This window comes from Sinohyriopsis cumingii, chromosome 4 (genome assembly GCF_028554795.1).
Source record: "Sinohyriopsis cumingii isolate HCF-2022 chromosome 4, ASM2855479v2, whole genome shotgun sequence".
NCBI lineage: Eukaryota > Metazoa > Mollusca > Bivalvia > Unionida > Unionidae > Sinohyriopsis > Sinohyriopsis cumingii.
In genome coordinates, this window is record NC_142964.1 from 43554791 (window position 1) to 43578873 (window position 24083).

Genomic DNA, 24083 nt, shown 5'->3' on the forward strand with positions numbered 1-24083 from the left:
TATTTTGCTGATAAATGAAATATCTTTGTCAGATGAAAATAAGATATAGTCTGACTATACCGCCCGGTTTGTTTGTAACATCCCCACCCCTACCCCCCAAATTTCAATAATGGAAACCCTTAATGTGATAAAAAGTGCAAAGAATTTGTTAAATTCATTCATTGATTTATTATTTCTAACCTGACTCTGAGTAGAGTGGCCCTAACACCGGTCATCGTCTACGCATTTCATGCTTAACGGAAGTTTTCAATATAATAGGCGGACATGCTCGAGATCCATTTCCAGTTTCTGGACAAGTCCATTTTCAGCAAAAGGGTATGTGTAGGATTAAATATGTACATACATATGTCGTCTGCTTCTGATATTTACAAGGTCGAATCAAGCAAAGGAAAAAAATGACAACAACAAATTTGCCTTTCACGTGGACTTAACAAGTGATTTAATTTCTATGTTCATGTGTGCAAAGGGATATAATTCCATACTCAAAATGTTCTGGTAATTTACGGAATTATGCGGCAGTTACCGTATAGGATAAACTAAGTCATTTATGTTGTCTGATGGAAACAAACTAGCCCATATTGTAGGCAATATGGCGCCGTGTTAGCATGGAAAGTCAGTTAAGCATGAAAGGTGCAGGGGATGGCAGTATTAGTGCCATTCTGGTCACAGTCAGGTTAGAAATTAAAAATCAATGATTCAGTTGACTTAGTTCTATTACTTTTCATCACATTAAACGTTTTCTTTATTGAAATCGGTAGGGGGTACAAACAAACGGGATGTACACTCAGACTACAGTGCCCTCTTGGCTAAAGTCACTGATTCTTCTAAGTTAATGTGTGTGTGTGTGTGTGTGTGTGTGTGTCTGTGTTTGTGTGTGTGTGTGTGTGTGTGATAGACTGAAATCGAAACATATGCCCATTGTGTTTCCCCTTATCTACAATGGGTAAACTAGAGCAAAAATCTTCAAGTGTCTCTTGGGGTAACGAAATAAATAAATACATAAGGCCCAAAGTAGAAGGTCTATCTTTTATCAAAATTTGCACAGATCTATTATCACAAAATATGAGTAAGATTTTAAATGATATAAACAATAACAAACGTAACGAACGCGTGGAAAAAATTACTGATAGTTACCATGATGCAGCAAGCACCATGAAGACAATGAATAGAAAACAAACCCAGCTGTGTCATCTCAAAGAAGAATTGTTAAATGTCAGCCATGGTTTGACATAGATTGCAAAGCCAAACGCAAAGCCTTAACATATCTAAAACAGATTAAAAAGAACACATGAATCTCTTGAAGATTAAAATTTTATAGAAATATCTATAAATCTCTTACAAGAAGCAAGCAAAAACAATAAGAATTAAAACAAACAATAGCCTTTTCTCTGCATTATACTCTAAATATACACAATTCTTCTGGCGCCTTGTAAAGAACCCAGTTAATGGTATGCAATGCAGTATCACGTCTGCAATTTTATATATATATATATATATATATATATATATATATATATATATATATATATATATATATATATATATATATATATGTGTGTGTGTGTGTGTGTGTGTGTGTGTGTGTATGTATGTATATTTGATGTATTTATATCTGATGTAATATATATTTAATATATATTTATTTCAATTTAATTGTTTGTCAGTTCTATAAAAAAAAATTTATTACATGATATTGTAATGTAAATTTATTCACTAGAGATGATACTTTTCTCAGAAAATAATTTGACCTTGGCTGTAAGTTAATAAACACCAGGTGTTGATTTAAATCCTGACCTTGTTTCAAAATATGTAGCATCCACGTAAACAAGTTCTATTTTATTTTAAAATGATTAGTTGTTGTCGAGGTCATGATGGGACTTCGGGTTTAAGATCTAAACAATATTTTTTTAAAATTTATTTCTTAGAATAAAACGATTGGTTTTCGTCAGGGTCACACTGGGTAGACATGATTTATAACAAATATTTAGCTTCCATAAACTTCCATAAGATGATCACGTGACCCCTTGTTTGCGTTTTACAAGACCATATAACATCTGTTTTGGAGAATTATTCTCATTGCAGCTGGGCTTTTTCTGTTTCTTTTACTGTTTGGAGTTATTTCAAATTACGTGGATTCAAAATGATTAATTCTGTTAATTATCTGGAAAATACGCGTGTTCATGTAAAATTGTTGAACAATGACAGTTTTTTTTATATAAAAATTTATTCAGCTATCAGAAACCGGAGTGATAATTCTTGTTTCTACAAGGAACTCTAGACTTTAACACTACAGATTGCAGCATACGTCATTTCTACCATCTTGGAATCTTCGTTGGGATTCGAACTTGAAATCAGTAGAACATTTTGTTAGTAGGACTACTAAAATTTTATTCTTTGATTTGTCTTGGATTAGTTTTGGATTTGATTCTATAAAACCGTAAGGTCATCTTTTTTCATTTTTGCAGAATTTTTCCAGGGAAATAATTTATTGTATTTTTTAAAGCTTGCTGTTTTAACTCTTACTTGTGTTAATGTGTATTCGAGCCTAAACAAGTTACATAAGAAATTGGGGGATCGTCCTGGAATATTTTGAAATTTGGATAGAATATTTCAGAAAACTTTGTTTTTTGAAATCTTAATTCCTTTAGTTTTTTAAATCTTAGTGAAATCGGCAAGCTTTTTCTTAAAATCTCATCAAAAGTGGAAATCTTTCTTTCAAATCCTACCCAGGAACAATTAGATCTTTTCAAAAAAGATGATTTGATTCAACTTGCCAGAAAATACGATCTTTCTGAACTAAAGGCTTCTTTAACGAAATAGGAAATAAGAAATATTTAGCTTCAGTATTTGGTAGAAAAGAATGTTTTGGATAAAAGTGCTTTGGTTTCAATCAGTAAGTCTGTATCAGACTCTGACACAAAAATGAAGGAATTAAATATACAATACAAGATAGAATTGGAATTGAGGAAGCTGGAACTTCACAAAGACGAAAGAGAGAGAGAAAGACAATTGCAATTACAAGAAAAACAAATGCAGTATCAATAAGAGAAAGACGAGAGAGAGAGAGAGAGAGAGAGAGAGAGAGAGAGAGAGAGAGAGAAAGAGGAAAAAGAGAAAGAAAAAAGATGCAAATTCAGTTAGATAAGGAGAAAAAAAGAGAAAAAAGACAAATGCAGTTACAAAAATAACAAATGCATTTACAAGCTTAAGAAAGAGAGAAAGAGGGAATCTCAATGTAGAATGAAAGAAATGGAACTGGCAAGCGAAAAGCACATTCATACTTCAAATCCAAATTTACGTTTTAACCTTGCAAAGAATATTAGATTAGTGCCCCCTCTCAGAGAAAAAGAAGTAGACAAATATTTTACTCGTTTTGAAAAAGTTGCTGAAAATTTTAAATAGCCAAGGGAGCATTGGACTCAGTTATTACAATGTGTACTTACTGGCAAGGCTAGTGATATTTATAATTCACTGTCAGTTCACCAAAGTGGTAGCTATGATGTGGTTAAAGAATGCATCCTAAGGGGTTATGAGTTAGTCCCTAAAGCTTATCGGCAAAAATTCAGAAACTATAGAAAAGAATCTGGACAAACTCATGTCGAATTTGCTAGAGAAAAAGAGCAGTTATTTGATAGATGATGCTTAGCCAAGAAAGTTGAACGATATTATGAAAGTCTCAAACAACTTTTATTGCCTGAAGAGTTCAAAAATTGTGTCCATAGTGACATTCAGTCGAATCTTGACGAGCATCAGATTGAAACCTTGGAAAATACTGCTCGTGCTGCTGATGAGTATTCTTTAACTCATAAAGTTCTTTTTGTAAATAAGGCTTAACAGTCTTTTGGCAGAAAAGTATTTCAGCCTAATACAAGCCCTTCTAAAACTCAAACTGAAACAACTTTTAAAAGTCAAACTTCAGAGAAGTTTGATTCAAGATCCTCATCTCTTCCTACATGTACCTATTGCAAGAAGAAAGGACACGTTATTTCTGATTGCTACAAATTGAAAAATAGGCATCATAATCAAGACATATCTATTCCAAATTCTCTTATTTCTAAGAGGTCAAGGCCACGGTCATGTATTCAAAGCAATACATTTGTTGGGTCATAAACCCCAGCCTGATTTGATTATGGAGAATTATGAACCATTCATATCGAAAGGTTCTATGTCACTCTTGGGTGATTCGGCTATTCCTATCCCTATTAAAATTGTAAGGGACACAGGAGCTTCTCATGGTCTTTTATTGTCAGGTACGTTGTCTTTTTCTGAGAAGTCTTCTTCTAATGAGAGTGTTCTTATTCAGGGAGTGGAGTGCGGCTTTATTAATGTTTCTCTCCATTGTGTAAATTTGCCATCAGACTTAGTTTCAGGACCCGTGAAGGTCGGAACGGTTACTGTTTTAACCGTTGTGGGCAGTCATTTATTACTAGGCAACGACCTAGCTGGAGACAAGGTTGTGGTTAATCCACTTGTAACGACAAGCCTTGCTTGGATCAGAAAGTAGATCCAACTGAAAAAGAATTCCCTGATGTATTTCCAGCTTGTGTAGTTACCAGAGGTATGGCAAAAAAAATCGCTCTTGAGAATGATGCTGATAAGGAAAGAATTCCTTTGGCTGACGCATGTATTGGTCAGGCTTTTGATGAGGTCACTTTCACTCCTTCTTTGGAGCAATTGGAAGGTATTGATCGCTGCGATTATCTTTTAACGACTCATTCTCTTTATTCTAATCAGGGTGATAAACGGCAATCACTTGTCGTCGAACAGAAAAAAGATCCTGAGATCTCATGTTTGTTTCAAAAGACCGTTAGTGAAACTGAAGCTACTCAAGTTCATGTCTGTTATTTCATTAAAAATGGATTTCTTATGAGAAAAGGGAGACCTCCCGAGGTATCTGCTGATGACGAATGGTCAGTGAACTATCAACTTGTAGTTCCAAAATCTTACAGACAGGAATTAATTAATCTGGCCCATGAAACTACATTGGCTGCTCATTTAGAGATCAGTAAAACTTATCACAAGATCTTAATTCACTTCTATTGGCCAAAACCAAAAGGGATGTTGGTAAATACTGTAGATCTTGTCATACCTGTTAAATGGTAGGAAAAACAAATCAGAAGATTCCCAAGGCTCATCTACAACCTATTCTTGCCTTTGAGGAACCATTCAATAGAATTATGGTAGATTGTGATGGTCCTTTACCTAAGACCAAGTCAGGTAACCAATACCTATTGACCATTATGTGTGCGTCAGCAAGGTTTCCAGAGGCAATTCCCTTGAGGAATATAAATTCTAAAACAATAGTAAAAGATTTGATAAATTTTCTTTTACTCAATTTGGCCTTCCCAAGTCTGTAAAGTCTGATCAAGGCTCAAATTTCATGTTTGGAATTTTCCAGCAAGTTATGTACGAATTATGCATTCAAAACTTAAAATCTTCTGCATACCACCCTGAGAGCCAAGGGGCACTAGAAAGATTATATCAGACTTCGAAAAATATGATTCGATCATACTGTTTTGATACGGGTAAAGATTGGGATGAAGGCATTCATTTACTATCGTTTTCTGTTAGAGAATCAGTTCAAGAATCGTTAGGTTTCAGTCTCTCTGAACTGGTTTTTGGACACACTGTGCGTGGACCATTGAAGTTATTCAAAGAGAAACTTCTTTCTAATGAAGATTCTGAAATTAATCTTCTTGATTATGTTTCTAATTTTAAACACAAGTTGTCAAAGGTTTGTGAGGTAGCAAGAGCAAATCTGCACTCTACTCAATCCAAAATGAAGTCAAGATATGATAAAAACTTGAAGGAAAGGAGCTTTCAGCCTGGTGATAGAGTCCTGGCTCTCTTGCCAATACCACAAAATCCTCTTCAGGTAAACATTATGGTCCCTACACAGTTGACAGGAAAATAAATGATTTAAATGACATTATAAAAACTCCTGTCACATTAACATACTAAAAGAGTATATCGAAAGAGATAGCCAGCTTAAACATGCAATTAATTTAGTTGTACCTGTCCCACTCAGTGAAGATTTAAGTGAAGGAATATCGTCAACTTCTAGTGACATTGGAATGACAATTCTTCGGAACTCAAAAATTATGAAAATATCTAGACCAGAAACTTTCACATTTGCAAGAACAAGAAAGAAATGAACTTCAACAGTTATTATTTGAATATCAGCACTTATTTCCAGATGTTCCTAGAAGGACAAATACAATCTTCCATAACGTTAAAATTGTAAATCCAAACCTGTCAAACAACACTCGTACAGGATGAAAACTCTCAAACAGAATTAATTGAAAAAATAAATTCAATATTTGCTGGAGAATGATTTTATTGAGCCCAGTAAAAGTGACTGGAGTTCACCATGCATACTTGTTCCAAAACCAGATAAAACTTTCCGTATGTGTACTGATCATAGGAAGGTGAATAGTGTGACAAAAACAGATTCATTCCCATTACCAAGTATCGATGACTGTATTGATAAGATCGGGAATGCCAAGTATGTCACCAAATTTGACCTTCTGAAAGGATTTTGGCAGATTCCACTAACGGAAAGAGCATGGAAATTTCGGCATAAGTGACTCCAGATGGACTTTACCAATATAAAGTAATGCCGTTGGGGATGAAAGGGTCGCCGAGTACATTTCAACGTCACATGAATATGATTGCCTCTGGTCTAGACAATTGTGATGCTTACATTGATGATGTCATCATCTACAACGACACCTGGAAAGAACATTTAGCAACAATTCGGAAATTCTTTGACAGACTCACAGATGCATGTTTGACAATTAATTTTTCTAAAAGTGAGTTCGGCCGTGCTCGTGTAACTTTCCAAGGACACATCGTGAGACATGGACAAGTTAAACCTATAGATGCTAAGGTCAAGGCTATTTCTGAATTTCCCGTGCCTGTTAATAAAAAGCAACTGATGCGACTTTTGGGTATGGCCGGATACTATCGAAAAATTTTTTCCAATTTTTCTATAACTGCCGAATCCCTGACAAATTCATTGAGTAAGAAAAACAAGTTCCTTTGGACTGAAAAATGTTATGAGGCTTTTGACAAGTTGAAATCCTTACTCAAAAACGCGCCAGTTCTTACAGCTCCAAATTTCAGCCAACCAGCAGCAGGGAGGGCGAATCCTACAAAGGTCTAGAGACCGCCAAATGATAAAATAAGCCTTAAAAAAAGCTAATCCTACAACAGCAACGAGACAAAAAAACGCGACCCCCCCCCTCAACTTGTTGTCGCCCCCGGGGCTGCTCTCTTCGAGTTTCTCACGTTAACCATACAATGTATCAAGTCCAATACGGTATCGTGTCCGCGGGTCGTGTAAATTTATTGTTACAAATCCATGAGGGGAAATTAAATCATTGACAAATAAATAATGGCAAATATCGGAGAAGCACTTACTACTAGATTAGCTCGAGAACGTCTCGAAGCAATTCAGAAATTTCTTCCTGTCCGTGATAGTGTCAGACAAAAATTACAACTAAGACAGCAAGCGCGGGAAGTCTTTGCAGAATCCGCGGAGGAATTATTTAAACCCGTGACCAAAGCTACTGAAACAATAAAAACTGCTATCGTAGGAAAATCTGATTCTGATAAACCGCAGCAAAGTCTTCTTCAGGCGATAGAAGGACTTAAACAGGCTCAACCAAAACCGATCAAGGGATTTAATTATAAAACGGATTTTGTTGAAGAGTTTGTGGATGAAATTAAAAATCGTCCAGTCAGAAATAGAGATGAAATAATTACTTTTGGCGCTGACGCCGCTGGGGCTTATCACAATCGAGAAATGCTTATGAAAGATCCTAATCAAAAGGTATCTAAACAACAATTTCTCGATGGGATTTATAAAATAAAACGGGACATCGAACGGTTAGATACCAGTGATGTATTTTATCGAGAGTACATGTCAGGATCGGATCGACATGATATCCAAATGCGACAGACAAAACGGCATAAAAAACCAACTCGAAAAATAGCTAAACCACAAGCCGGCATAACGACAACGGAACCAACGAGAGAGTATTATGAAGTTCCACAAGAACCTTTCTCGGAGACGGAAATCGATCAACCCGAGATAGAGTATCAACTTCCTCCTCCGTTGCAACAGACTCCGGAAACTAAAGTTCCACAAAAAACTCCACGGGGGATGTTTACGAAAGTTGGTCTTGATAAGATAGAAGTTCGGAATAAGGATCTCCCCACTTTTATTATAAATAATTTTAAAAAACGAAAAGAATATTTAAGAGTAAAAAATTTACCAGAAATTGTCTCCTTCGAAGATTGGGCAAAAGCGGTATATTTCGGTCATCGTGATCTGCCCGTTGATGTAAACGATCCTGGTTACATAAAATTACAGGATGATATGGAAGAGGTAGCTGAACGACAACGACAACAACGACTACAAAAACAACAACAACAAAAACAATCATCGTCGGCGCCATCCACGGAAATATCCGGGAGTGGTTTAGGATCCGGTTTTATTGCCTGCCCTAATAATATCATCGATGATGTATCACGGTTGGAAGTTCTCATCGGAGGAAGACGTGCCGGAAACAACTCTCGGGAAATTATAAATGAAGCCGCAGATATCTGTCAACGACTATTTCAGCGCAAAATTATGGATATTGGTACTTACCGGGGACTCATTAATGAACTCGTCGACGATTACCACAGCGACTAAGTTAGAGAAACAATAATTAAATAAAATGATCATACACAATTCTCGCCCGCGCGTGATGCAAGTCCGCGTAGTGAACTCGCGATTACCAGTCTACAGAGCAACCTACGGAGACGGTCTCGGTGATACAATTACTGGTTTGTTTTCAAGAATAGCCCCTAAAGTGATCCCGATTGCGAAACAATTGTCGATGAAAGCTGTTGATGTTGTTCGTGATAAAGCTATTGGAACTGTTGGCGATCTTGCCTCGAAGGCATTCACGTCAGTCCGGGATAGACTGGCGCGGTTAATTCGTAGACCAGAAAAACCACCACCGGTGAAACTACCAAGTACTACGCTTATGCCCGCGGATGTCAGTAAAGTAATAAATCAGGCTGCCAATCAAAAACTCGCGGAATTAATAACCCAAACACCCGAACAAATAAATACAAGTTTGATATCAGGAAGCGGACTTCGTTTTAGACGGCGATGATTTTATATAAAAATGTTCAAACGCATATCCGATCCCGCATTTGACATGGATGCACCAATACTCAAAGACGATTCTGTACATGATTTTCAGTATTATTCTTACGAGGCAACTGTACCTGATCAACGGGGGCGAATTGAATTGCGAGTTCGGGACACAAGTAGATATTTCCTACCCGCGGAAGCATTTCTTGAAGTTACGGGTATGCTTGTAACAGATGTTGTCCCTAATACAGAATATGGAGCTAATGTTCGAGTTGGTTTTGTCAACAATGGTATTATGGCGCTGTTCAAAAGTGCCTCATACAGCATTGACGGTAGGGAAATTGAAACAATTCAGGATAACGCTGATGTTGCTACAACAATCTTGGGATTGGCACGATACTCCGATGATTACACTAGATCAGCTGGTCCGACTATGATGTTCGCCAAGGATAATTCTGATAATCCCGATCATAGACCTAGCATTGTGAGACGACCAAGAAACAATGCTGGTAATGCTGATGCTGATGTTGAAAATGTATCATTTCCCAATCCGGATTACAATCTTGGTTTTGCAACGCGCAAGGCGATGTTATTGACTGACCATAGGAGATTTTCATGCGCAATTCCGCTGTCTCACATCTTTGGATTTTGCAGAAATGTCCGAAAGGTTATTTTTGGAGCCAATCATACAGTTGTACTTAACCGAAAGGGTGATGACAATGACGCTATCTGGCGAGATGGCGCTGCTGGTGTTGCTGCCGGTAAAGTAGTATTATCCAAGCTTGCGTTATGGATGCCAGTTATGACTCCATCACTCGCCGAAGAACAGCGGTTACTTTCTTTCATGGACACCGGCGGCAAATCTTTGATATCGTGGTTGACAACAACAACAGATTCCATTCAGGGTGCCGGTGTTGGGGAGTTTACGTGGCATATATCACAACAACAGGGAATATCAGCGCCGCGACATATTTTTGTTGCACTCCAGGCTAATGCACGGGTAAATTCACAAACACAATCGCATATGATATTTGACAAACTTGCTGTCTCTGGGGTTTCGCTGCGAATAAACGGGCATCAAGAACCATCCGAGGACATACTGATAAATTATGAACGAAATCAGGTCGCACGGGCATATCATCGTCTGATGTCATTTATGGGTCGCGATCAAAATGTCGATACTGGTCTGCAAATATCGCAACTGGATTTCATATCGTTGTATCCCATTTACTACTTTTCGCTGGAGCATCTTGATTTGGCTAAGCAATCTGTCGTTGATATACACTTCCGGGCTAACGTGGGCGAGTTTCCCGCCGGCCCGCCTGCTGGTTTCAGAGCTGTCGCGGTTATACTCTCCGATAAAGCAATGCTACTTGAAGGTGTTGGTGGACGAATGAGAGTCATTGACGCTCCCGTAGAAAACATGTAATGAAACACAATTAAATCATACCTTATTAAATAAATGGTATATCATCACGTCAATGTTGCTTTATCGCAAGGACAAATCAATAAACTACGATCCAAACAAGCATCATCGTCAGGAACATCTATAACTCTCAAACATTCACAGCTCGGTACAGGACAGAATAAACTATCAGTTACTCAAACACAGCTCAATCAAATTTCTAACGCGATCGCGGCCCGACGTGGAATCAAACTTCATTTTACAGCTGCGGCCATCCACGATATGGTTAAAACCGGTGGAATATTTCCTCTTCTCGCAGCAATACCTGCATTGATTGCAGCAGCAGCACCAGCCGTAGCAAAGGCAGCAGCGTTAGGAGCAGTTGGAACCGCAGCTGGACTCGCACTAAAGAAAGCAACTGGAAATGGATACCGCAACCGGGGCACCACGGGTGGTAATATCCCACTTGCGGCCCTTCCAGCATTGATCTCTGCAGCAGCTCCCACCATGATGAAGAGGGTTATGTCTTCACCTCCCACTAATATAGCAGGATTGCCTATGTTAGCTCTTGCGGGAATGGCGGCACTAAGGAAGGCAACCGGGAGCGGATACAAGAAAAAAAAGGGACGCGGACTAAGACTACCAGGAACTCCACCATCATGGTATCCAAAAAAATTCTAACGCCGTTGAGCAATTTTGATTTACTCGATGCTGTTAAAAAATTGCGTATAAAACATTTCAGAGGAGTATTTATGCGAGATCAATTACCGACGCGGCCGAATAATCCAGAAACTGGCATTATCAATCTCGACAACAAAGACGGTCCGGGAACTCACTGGGTTGCTTACGCGATCGATCCACGTGGAATTATCTATTTTGATTCGTACGGTTTAGCACCGCCAGTTGAGTTTCTCAGGTATGTCCGCGGAGTGCCTCGCACTCTCAACAGCAGATTTTATAATGTTCCAGTGTGGCAGTCGACGCTACCAACACAAACATTAGTTGATCCGCCCATTTGTGGGAACGAGGTTTTAAATGTTCTTGATGCAATCTCAAAAAATCCAGCAACGTCTCCGCATCGAGTAGTGCATGAATATACCGCATCGAGAAATGCTTAGCATTTTCATGCTCGCATTTGAAAAACAGCAATAACAAATAATGGTAGATATTTACGGAAGACCTTTCACAAGAAAAGTCAAACCAAGCACGGATGTTGATCTCTCAAAATATGCGACCCGAGATGAAGTCGATAATCTTTTGAATATAGCTGGAGCTGACCCAGATGAAGTTGCTATTTTCCAAGACAAGCAAGGAAAACTAAGAACGAGCAACATTAAGTGGAATGATATAATTCGCAGAGTTCTTGGAGCTACCAAGGATAACTTCGTTGCATTTAGTGATGGCGGCCGGATCAAGGACTCGAATATATCAATCGCAAGCATCAAAGACAGTATTGATAAAGGTGTTGACAAGTGCGTGAAAAAAGACGGTGACACGATGACAGGAGAACTCAGCATGAATGGAAACAAAATAACCGTACTCAGAGATCCAGCCTCGAACTACGATGCAGCAAACAAACAGTATGTGGACACAGCCGACAGCGTCATAGATACCAAATTATCCACGTTACGAGCTGAGTATGATGTTCATGTGACCCAGTTTGGAAGACTTCGCAGAAACGTTCTTAACACCGTAGATGAGTTCTTCGGGAAACCTAATGCCGTCAGTATGAAACTCACCGAAATTAAGGAAACATTAGATAACGTAGTAAATGGAATTCCGCAGATAATGGAAAAATTTAATTTAATTAAAATTCCTGCCGGAGTAACCCCAAAAAACCTTGTGTGTACGATAAAATCAGGAAGGGAAACATGGTCACAACAAAACAAGACTATTACACATACTGCAGATGTTACTGGAATATACAGACTGACAGTACTCTCTGCTGTAGAATTTAAGATATCTACCAGACATGATTTAACTAGCAAGTTTTCCCGAGTTGCGTCTGTGGTGATAAACAAAAGAACCGAAGAAATTTTTACGCTGGAAGCCGAAAATCCGGACGGATTAGCCACAGTCAATTACTGGTATTGTCTGGAATTTGTCGCCGAAACACCTTAATTGGTCACCGGGTAAAGTAATAATGGAAGCATCCGCGTATAGATACAATCAAGTCCGTGAGTGGCAATCTGAGTTAAAAACTGTCATCGACGCGACGTCCCAAAAAGTAAAAAAATACCGCAGACGCATAACAGTGTTAGACGTTATGGTTTATTCAGTATCCGCCGTTGTTGCATCCGCGGGAGTAATACTATCAGCGGTCACTCCAGTGACTGCAGTAGTCGCTGCCACGATTTCTGTTTCCGCTGCTACAGCAACGGCAGGAGTTTTCGGCATCATAGCAAAAAAAATATCCTCGTGCGCGGTCACAAAATTACACGATTACACGACAAAATTAAATACAGCCACGACCGCATACCAGAAATTATCATCGCTGATATCATCATCGTTAGACGTGCAATCCAGCGACGCCGCGTTGATATCAGATTCTGAATTCAAACTAATGTCAGATGTGTACAATGACTATTTGAAAACTAAACAAATAAATAATGTCAGCGGGAACGCCACAAGAACTGCTTCAACAAATAGTCACAAACACAACACCGGTAAGGACCACAATGATCTCAGTGTCCTCGACGACACCACAATTCAGCATTAATTTTCCAACTCCAATTGCCGTGAACGAAATCGCATTAGCAAAGCTCAGTGCGTATCACAGCTGGCCCAATATCAGGTCGGAATCATTTTCCGGTCAGCAGCCGAATAATTCGTTTGTGTTCGGGAGACCCAGCGCGGACCCGCAACGTGAACTTGAATGGGATACAATTACGCTACCCACTGGGAGTTATCAGATCGAAGAAATCAACGCGGAGATACAACGCCAAATAAAACGAATCACCGGCAAGGAATCCAAAATATCCATAACAGCTCATGAACCAACGCTGTCTGCGGTCATCGAAATCTCAACACCGGAATACGCCGTGGATATATACAATAGCTCAATCCGAACAGTATTAGGATGGCCACAAAAACAACCCGGGTTCGTGCCGGGTCCGGAACTGCCACCGAAGTCGGATTTCACGACCACGAAGGAAGAAGTACACGACCTTGTCGACAAGGTTGGCGACGATGGTTTTGTTTTATTTCGACCCCAACCACTAATAGAAAAAGTCGAATTCACTGCAATTCACGAAGATGGTTTGGGTTTAGGATTTAACCCGTCCGGGAATCATTATCTTAAGATTCTACATGTAACCGCGATAGAACCTCAGATATTTATTCCGATCAAACAAATGCATAAAGAACAATTGGAACTGTTGCGGGCATATTTCCAGGATTATATTTCTGATACGACAAGTGGAAACGCTAGCAGTTCTCGCACGAACATTATCACGACCATAGAAAAACTAAACAAACTCGCATCCGCAATGGAAAAAACAAATCAAATAGTAATTCAAAAATTTCTGGATGATCCCGACAAAGGAATAAAATTTGCAACCTTGTATGGTATCCCCGTGAAGGATATTCCAGATTTTAAATTTCCTGGATATAACGCACCTGCGCTGCGAAAATCAGTCCAGGATCTCATCGCGGAATCTTTCGAAGATATTTCTGCCACGTACACGCGAACAAAACCACAACCTGTTATTTTAAGACACGACAACAGTACAGCATCCGATGGCAGACACGTATCTCCGGGGATCGTAAATATCACAGATGTGGTCGCGGTCAATCTTGTATGTGACGTCATCGACGGTAGCTACAGCGCATCAGATAATACTACGGCGACGCAGGGGTTTATCCTGTATACGTTCACACCAAAAGACCCCCCTGGTTTTCTGATTGTGCAAGAACCAATCAATGTGGTCTATCTGCGGTGTAATAATCCGTGGTTGTCAACGATAAATTTCAAACTCGTCGACCAACACGGGAATCTGTTGGACCTGCGTGGCGAGACTGTGAGCATAAACCTGTTGGTGAAGTCCTAATGGATTTTCGTCTTAAGACTTCTCATTTAAAAAATTGCAGTTGTGTATAATGCGCGAGTATATCCATGTCCGAGTTCGCATACATGACAAACAAATTCTCAACGCGGCAGTAAAAACCGCATTTGATTTCCCGGAACAGTATTCGGATGTCGAAATAGTCGTTGACGACCACGGCAACGAAGACTTCTTGTTGACACGGCCGCAACAGGAACAGTTACAGAAGTATCACACGATCACAGTTTTTTGTGACCAAGAACACATCATGAACTATTCTCATTCATGTATTTCCGCAGAAACACTCAAGCAAATCCTGGAACTCAAAGAGTTCTGAGAAATCTAAGGACTTCCTGAGAAATGCTTGCATATTTCCAGAAACGCTAGCGTTTCCATAGTAGAATTTCAAAGACAAAAAAAAAATAATACTTTTTTTTTACCCTTGTAAACTCACAATGGTGTTTCTGAAAACGCTAGCGTTTTTACGTTAGACTTCCAGGGAAGTCTCTGACTTCTCAGAAATGCTTAATGTATCCAGAAGTCCTTGCATTTCTGGAAATGCTTGCATTTCAGGAAATGCTTGCATTTCAGAGCAATCGGAGATTGCCGCGTCGGAATTCTTTATTTGATTTTTTAACAATCTCACTCGGGAATTAATTAATTTTCGAGTCTCATACTCGTGTGATAGTGTGCGACGAATACTTTCAACTGCACGCGTCAGTGGAATAAATTCGGATATTTGTTCATTGGTGATCTCGGCAAGTGATCTATAAATGCAATTTTGCAGCATTTTAATGAACCTGTATCTCGCGGGAAGAGTATTCTTCTTCGTTGATAGCTCATTCAAGGATTCAAAATCCGACATAACTGTGGCCGGGTCTGTTAAAATATTAAAACCCCGCTGTTTCAATTTTTGAATTTCATCAATTACGATTTTTATGTTTTCGTAATTCATATTATTATACCATTTTTTTTATCTAATACGGAAAAATGAAAACATTTTTGAGTCTAAAGACTTTCTGGAAATGCAGAGCATTTCTCGTCTTTAACTTCCGAGTTGTCGACGTAACAAAATGAGATTTTTTGTTTTAGTCGTTTTGAAAATGCTGTTTTGTTAATCCCAACTGCGACACGCTGTACAACAGGTGAACAAATATCGTAATACTTCGCGGCGGCATACATCGACGGGAATACTATTTCGTCACCGGTCTGTATATTATGACCCTGGACAGGTCTTACAGTTTTTTTACCATATCCCGTTTTACCCAACCGGCAGTTCTTGCTCTGAGTGACCACGCGAAGATTGTCTACGGAGTTATCAAGGATATTCCCGTTAATGTGATCAACAACAAAACCTTTCTTGATCACTCCATGGAAACATTCATAGACGAAACGATGACATAAATATCTTTTTCCGGCCGTGGCAGTAAATCGTAAATAACCACTATTATCAACTACACCAACTGGTCGTCTTCGCGTGCGGTGTCGCACCGTGCCATCTCGGTTTGCCTCATAATTTGGAATAGTTGGATGTGCAACAAATTCTTGTTCGGGAACAAATTCTTGTTCGGGAACAAATTCTTGTTCGGGGACGAATTCTTGATTCATTATACTATAAGCAAATCATTTGTCTAATTCATAATTTGTCTGAAAACTTATTTATGTAATCACGCTCATGAAAATCAACCGCGGAAATATTATTTTTTTTAGTATAATATCGTTTAAGCTCGCGGTATCGTTTCCCACCGCAACGTGCACATAATTGTGTTTTTCCTTTAACTCCAACGTGGCATCGGATACACGGTATTGGTCCTAAACTTCCATTTCTTACTTGTTGGGCGTGTTGTCCGCAGTATTCCCCCCTGCAGGGTTTGTTACACGGAGTTGATGAATTAAGTCGAAGCCAGCAACAATGGTTCATTATATAATATATTTGTCTATTTAAATACTTGTCGTAATTATAATAATGAGTTTTGAAAGACTATCCAGAATAAAACCTGGAAATCTCCAATTTCCCCGAGGTCGATTCGATCTTGACCGGTTAACCGGCGATGTACGACGAAGAGAGTTAAAGGAACTGCTTGGTGTTATCAAGAATGCCAAGGAAGAGTTTCGTCGTGATGGTGCCGCACATGTGTGGTCGACATATAAAATTATCCCCGAAACTCGAAGAGTTTTTGGCGATGCTAGCATCGCTCACGCGAGCGTTATCATTGATGCTACCATGAACGATACAATCGCGCGTAACATAATTGGGTATCTCGACGATAGAAGATATTTCATACAGATAAAATTTATTGTCAAAGTGGTCAACGAAAACGACGATGACACGTGGATTATCCGTGATAAAAATGATCCTATCCTTGACATTAAAAGGAAAACTATTTTGTTGAGCAATAATTCTAGACCAGGAATGTTGACGGGGGTTGATATACCGTATTACGCCAGATCGTATCCAGTAACTGCAGTCGTTTACGGAATATATCCGATAAAGAAACCAAGTGTAGATAAACTCACGCCAATGAAAACATCAGTGGTGTTAAATTGTGTAGCTGAGCGAGTAATGGAACATTTTAAAAACGCAGCACGTGGAAATGGTCTAACTGAGATCAGAAAAAATAAAATAACAACATGGGCTAATCGAGTCAAAGATGTAGGGGCGTCAATTAAGGATGTTGCCGCGCTAGAAAAATTATTAAGATTTCCTATAACGGTATTATCGCTAACAGGCGAGGAATTGTATAAATCGAAATACAACCGTAGTGGAGCTTCAATAACAATTATTGATCATAACAGCCACGCCTGGACGGAATCAGTTAAAATATTTCCACGCGATCGTGTTATAAGGTATTATTCCGCGGGTATGTTTGATTGTATTTATCAAATGAGTAAAACCGATCCGGTATCGGTATGGTTGTTTAGAAGTTCTGAAGTTGGTGATTATGACCAGTTCGTAACCCCGAACGGAGAAATATATAGAACTGCGGAGTTACAAAATGAAATGAAAGCGCTCACAGAAAAATATTCAACTGAGCAAGTTGATCAATTACTAACTAATTGTTTTACTGTTCCAAGTGTTGCCGCACATATAGCACGACAAAAAAATAATTGGAAACCAACCATGAAGAGTTTTCTCGAGAATGTTCAGCAGAGTTGCATCGAATACGGACACGGCGGTTTATGGAATAGTGTATTTGTTAGTGATAATATGGTATCGGTGGATATGATTGCGTGCTATCCAGGAAGTTTTCTTGGCCGTGGTGAATGCGCTGAATACTTTGCGCGGTTTGGACATCCCACAAATTTAATGACAAGAGTAGCTATTAACGGACCTTTACCTGATTTTGATCTGACTGGATTTGCTCACGTGGAATCGTTCGAATTTGCAACACGGTTACATCCTATTAATTATGCTTGGTTTGGCAGACATTTCCACGAAAAGAAATGGGTACCGTTTTCGCTGTTGCGATTTATGGTTGATAAAGGAATATTAAAATCTATTACTGTCAGTACGGGGATTATTTGTTACTCAAAACAAACCTCAGTTTGGTTACCAACTGCGGACACGTCCGAGGAAGAGCGCAACTGTAAAGATCTCGGCCGAAGATTGATAGGTAAATTTACTCAAGGCGGAGCATATGATCATAAACGACATCACAGTCGATTAATTATGGATGAGGAAGAATTAAATTTCATTATCGCTGATACTACTGCGAAAGATACATTCTGCTCCCGCGAGGACATAATAATCCCGGACGGAAAACGATTAGGAACAGTTGTTAGTTATATAGACGGTGATTCAGCTCAGTATACTCATTTGAGATCCTCTATGCTGGCTTATGTTTCTATAAATTTACTGTCGATGGTGAATAGAGTTCCCTTCGTGGCAAGAGTTGCGACAGATTCGTTTTATATTCACGAAGACGATTTGACTGTGTTAGATTTGCCAGAATCTGATGGTCAATGGGGAACATGGCGAGTAAAAAAAGAAGAATTACACTCGTACTGCGCATCAGCTGATGTCGAAATTAAAGATGAATATCGGAAATCAACAGGGATGTCATGGACACCTTCATCGGGACCTTCTGTGCACGATCCAATTGCTAGACACAGAACAGTTTATTTGAACGGACCTGGAGGCTGTGGTAAGACAACTCGTGCAATCGAACTATTCCGCGGTTCTGATTTGATCGTGCTAACACCAACACACAGACTTGCCAGAGAAATGATACAACGGGGAGTAAAGGCCTGCACTTATCACGGCTTTTTCAAATACAGCGGCGGTACATGGACTCCTACGCGAATGGGAACGAAGTATATCCCGGAGAAAATCATCTGGGATGAAATAGACACTGTGCCGCTGGATACATTACAACGGTTCCTGACGTGGTTGTTAACGAAAAATACCGCAGTTGTGATGTGCGGCGATCATGGTCAACCACCACCATTTGTCGGCGAATCTCCCCACGAGTGGTTACGAGGGTTTGTTGATTATTACGAGGAAATGCGTGATGACATCAGAGCGCTTGATGACACATTAAAGGAGTTTAAAAAACTAATTAGGCTACAAACCAATAAAGTCCAATGTGAAATAATGCGTGAAATAATTCCAGAGACTTCATTTGATAACTTTTTAACGGCGTGGAAACCAGATGATTTAATTGTTGCAAGTAGAAAATCAGTCAGAGATACACTTCAGCGGCGACTATTTCAGTTACAGCGGCAGAAATTTCCAACGTTGGAAGTGCCGTTATGTTACAGACCAGATGATACACGATTGCAGAATACTGATGTTGATATTCCCGGAAAACCAGAGAAACAAAATTTAGTATTGAATGATATAGTAACAGTTAACGTCGATGCGGTCGAAGATGCATTAGCAATAAATAAATCACCGTGGACACTAGGATATGCTATGACGATTCATTCAGCACAAGGATTAACTATTTCTGATACAACTGTTTGGATCGTTGATGACCGCATCGAATGGTCAAATTTAGTTTATTTAGCCGTGTCCAGAGTAAGAAAGATGGCTCAGTTACGAAGAATTGCATTAGATACGTCAACGAAGTCAGCCGTTGTTGAGTTAACGCAAAAAGATCAAATAAGAAAAAAATTAGACAGTTACCGACAAAGCGACAAGAAAAATAATAGAGAGTTTAACCTGGATATCAACGCTGTGTTGTCGTTACGTGAGCGTCAGAATAATCACTGTGCGAGTTGTAATTGTTTATTGCTGTGGCAGTATTCGAAAAACGACCCAAGACAATTTACCGTGGATAGAATAGACAGCAATCGCGGTCATACGCGTGAAAATGTAATGCTGACCTGTCTTGAGTGTAATCGACGCAGAGGTGTTGCTGCAGTTATTTAAGCGATCGAGGTGGTAATTGTGTATCCGTGGGAATCACCTGAAGTTGCTCGCGTGTGAATCCACGCTGAGGAGCAGTCGAATCTAATCTGTAGATTGCGTTTCTCCCAGTTGATCTGGTTATGCTGGATATCTTGTGTGTGGTAACACTCCATGTTGGATCGGTTGCTCTTTTTTTTCCTCCTTCGAGTTCGCCGGGTTCGTATAAATACCTAACGGTGACATTACCCGCTAGCGTCGTTGGCTGCGTTGAAACATGTCCGTGAATCACTTTAGTGATCGGGGGTATATATTTTTTTGTGATTGCATTTACAGGTCTCATGTTTGTTGTTCTGGTAATTTCATTATTCAGTGCGGCTATCACGTTTGGCAGTCTTGCAACCCATTCACGAGATCTCGTATCGTAAATGAATTCCCTCGCGTACTGGTATCCGAATAATCTCTCAGCGAGTGTTCTATTAAATCGCTCAACAATTGCCTGATCCCGATGAATTTCAGTATGTCCTCGTCGTATGGTAACGTTATGCTGCTTTGTCAGCGATGACACCGCGCCCTGAAATTCCTTGCCAGGATCAACTTGTAATAATCGTGGCCAGTTTAGAGGTCCTCGTTGATAAATTCGTTTAAACGCAGAGGCGACTTCGGACGCTGTTTTAGTCGCTAACGGTTCTGCTTCTTTGTATCTACTGGCAACATCAACTACTGTTAGCGCGTATTTGTATATTTTTCTGCGGACAGTATCATGAGGCAGGAATAGTATGTCAGCCTGATGAACTTCATTGGGGATACTAACATCAAAATGTGCAAAATTGATTTGTCGAGGTGGTGGTAAGTAGATTTGCCATATTGCTTGTTTTGACAGCCATTTTTTGGCAACCTCGCGTGTTACTGATGCCGCGTTGGCGAGTTTATTAATTGCTGAGTTACCTCTCCAATATCCGATTGGGGAATAATAAATCGCTTGCATGGAAACACTAGCGTTGGAAGTCCTTGGACTTGTCTGCATCGTTATTAATTATCCAGCGCCTAATGCTAATTTAGATTTCATCGCTGATCTTACTAACCAATTAGCGAGTGACTCCCTAAATGATTTATTTTTTATGGCGCTTAGTGCATGAATTAATTTCACATCCGCGATATGCCTGTCTTGTAGATCTTTACTTCGATAAGCAATATCATGTATGTGACACGCTGCGTCGATAGCGTTTATCGGATACTCGCCGGGTTTGGGCTGATCGTTGCTGTCAAGCCTGATATCTAGTCGTGTTCCCGGACCGCAGTAATTGTATCCTGGGAGATGTTTTTCTCCGGGATACTTTCCCCAAGGGGTACCTGGAAGTCGTCCGAGGGCGGCTGCAATGTCACCACCTCGTTTTTTTTTTGAAATTTAAATTTTTTTGTGCCACATCGCGTACACGTACCAGAAAGTGCTAGTCTGTTATTTTTTGTTGTAACCGTTGTTAGATCATTCGTAGGGGTTCGTGCCCGACACTTCACACAATATAGATCCATAATTATTATTCTTTGTATACAAATGGAAATTACAGACTTTTCTGCGACGCGGCGAAGGGAGCCAATCAAGCATAATTCGGTGTTGCCAAATTCTATCAGAATGATTATCATTGGACCGTCAGGATCGGGTAAAACGCAGTTGTTGCTGAACCTGATTATGAAGTGGATGAAGTGGGATAAGCTGTATTTGGTAGCACCATCTGTAGACGATCAGCGATGCTATAATGTTATAAAAGATTTTAATGAGAGTGCAAAAGCGCTGAGTGACGAGGATGTAGTTGAATTTATCACTGATATCGAAGAAGCTCCCAGCGTTGAGGACCTCGACGGGGAAAAAAATAACCTAGTAGTGTATGATGATGTGATGCTGGACAAGCAAAAAAATCCTGCAAGAATATTCTCCCGGGGTCGTCATAAAAACACCGATGTCATTTATGTTACTCAACGTTACACACAAATACCAAAGGTAATCAGGGATAACTGTAATCTTCTTGCGATATTCAATGGAGTTGATGTTCATACGCTGAGAAATATTCATCAAACCTGGTGTGGTGGCGATATGGATTTAAATAAATTTAAAAATTTCTTTAGTCGCGCTCAAAGAAAGCCTCATGGATTTGTAACAATAAATTTACACGACCCGCGGACACGATACCGTATTGGACTTGATACATTGTATGGTTAACGTGAGAAACTCGAAGAGAGCAGCCCCGGGGGCGACAACAAGTTGAGGGGGGGGGGGGTCGCGTTTTTTTGTCTCGTTGCTGTTGTAGGATTAGCTTTTTTTAAGGCTTATTTTATCATTTGGCGGTCTCTAGACCTTTGTAGGATTCGCCCTCCCTGCTGCTCAACCTTTTAAACTGTCTGTTGATGCAAGTGTTGTTTGGGTTGGAGCAGTATTGATTCAAGAAGATGAAAATGGTATTGATCATCCAGTGTGCTATTTTTCTAAGAAATTAAATAAGCGCCAAAGAAATTATTCATCAATCGAGAAGGAATGTTTGGCTTTGATATTAGCATTACAACATTTTGAAGTTTACCTAAGTTCAGCTCCTTCCTCGATTATTGTATTTAGTGACCACAACCCCCTTACTTTCATCGGCAAGATGAAAAATAAAAATCAAAGACTACTAAGCTGGAGTTTGTTATTACATGAACATAATCTTGACATCAGGCAGATCAAGGGAAAATATATTTTGACAGCAAACGCACTTTCCCATGTCTAACAATATATTATTTCATGTACACTGTGTAATTTATATCAGTCTTTTTTAGCCTCATGTACAATTAGTCTGTGGTAAAAAGAAAGCTTTATGTATAAATCTTTCTCTTTCTTTATGGGGGTAAGTCTTATGTATATTTGATTTAATTATATCTGATTTAATATATATTTATTTCAATTTAATTGTTTGTCAGTTTTGAACTTTTATTTTTTATTTTTCATTACATGTTATTGTAATGTAATTTTATTCACTAGAGAAGATATTTTTTTCAGAAAATAATTTGACCCTGACTTAGTTTATACACACCAGGTGTTGAACTGAATCCTGACCTTGTTTTAAAATTTGTAGCATCCACGTAAACAATTTCTATTTTATTTTAAAATGATTGGTTGTTGTCGAGTCATGATGGGACTTCGGGTTTAAGATGTAAACTTTTTTTGTTTTTATTTCTTAGAGTAAAATAATTGGTTTTCGTCAGGGTCACACTGGGTAGACGTGATCTATAACAAGTATTTATCTTCTATAAACTTCCAGAAGATGATCACGTGACCCCTTGTTTACGTTTTACAAACCATATAACCTCCGTTTTGGAGAATTATTCTCGGCTGAAGCTGGGATTTTTCTTACACTAGAAGTTGTATGTTGTGCTGTTTGGAGTTATTTCAAATTACGTGGATTCAAAGGATAAATTCTGTTATTTTTCTGGAAAATACGTGTGCTCATGTAAAAGTGTTGAACAAGGACAGCTTTTTATAAACATTTATTCAGCTATCAGAAACCGGAGTGATAATTCTTGGTTCTGCAAGGAAGTGTACAGTTCAGCACTACAAATTGCAACATACGTCATCGTCTTCCATCTTGGATTCTTCGTCGGGATTCGAACGTGATATCAATCGAACATTTTCTTATTAGGACTACTAATATTGGATTATTTTTGGATTTGATTCTATAAAACCGTAAGTTCATATTTTTCATTTTTGCAGTATATATATATATATATATATATATATATATATATATATATATATATATATATATATATATATATATATATATATATAGACAATGAAATATCGAAATGAATAAGGTAATGGATAAGCAAGCTTTTATTGAGAGGTACATTTTTGCTGAACTATGCAGTAAAAATTCCACGTAAAATGTTTGCCAAGATATGTTTCATGAAGATAAATATCGTGAATTTTCGAATATCTGTCCAGGTCATTTAGGATTTGATTGAAACAATGTATCGAATTTACAACTGTATTTGACGATTAATTAATACCACAATACTTAACTTCATCAGGTTTGACAAATGTAATTTAGCTTACATTGATAATAACTATGTGATTCTCTCCCCTCTCTCCCCTCTCTCCTAGAT

At 38.9% G+C, this 24083-nt stretch overlaps 1 protein-coding gene across 1 annotated transcript in view; it reads left to right on the top strand.

Moving 5' to 3' along the window:
- Positions 1–24083, top strand: part of LOC149801060 (uncharacterized) — a 34024-nt gene that overhangs the window by 787 nt on the left and 9154 nt on the right. The gene's annotated exons all lie outside the window — the stretch shown is intronic.